The sequence below is a fragment of the Penaeus monodon genome, chromosome 32 (assembly GCF_015228065.2).
Source record: "Penaeus monodon isolate SGIC_2016 chromosome 32, NSTDA_Pmon_1, whole genome shotgun sequence".
Lineage (NCBI taxonomy): Eukaryota > Metazoa > Arthropoda > Malacostraca > Decapoda > Penaeidae > Penaeus > Penaeus monodon.
The window spans coordinates 7,538,533-7,538,824 of NC_051417.1; the positions used below are offsets into that span (position 1 = coordinate 7,538,533).

General features: G+C 37.3%; 1 protein-coding gene across 1 annotated transcript in view; it reads left to right on the forward strand.

Annotated features, from left to right (window-relative positions):
* LOC119593413 (aldehyde dehydrogenase, dimeric NADP-preferring-like) overlaps positions 1-292 on the forward strand; it is a 62,658-nt gene that overhangs the window by 38,195 nt on the left and 24,171 nt on the right. The gene's annotated exons all lie outside the window — the stretch shown is intronic.

Here is a 292-nt window from a genome sequence, read left to right on the forward strand (position 1 = left end):
GAAAATATGAACAATTTACATAATGTTGGTCTCTCATATTTCGTGAGGATACGTGTCTGTAGTTAATGTGAGTTTATTCATATCATTTAGAATTATGTCTCACTTTGAACTGGCCTTTTGGATAGAGTCTCTGATGTAAAGCCTAAATTACCGGGGGGGGGGGGGGGGCAAAGTTACATAAGGTTGTCTTCAAGTCTTACGTCAGCTTCGTATGTCGGAAATACTGCTTATAATTGGGTCCTCCATAATTGTACAGAAAGTGTTTTTATAATAGATGTGCACAAGTTATTTG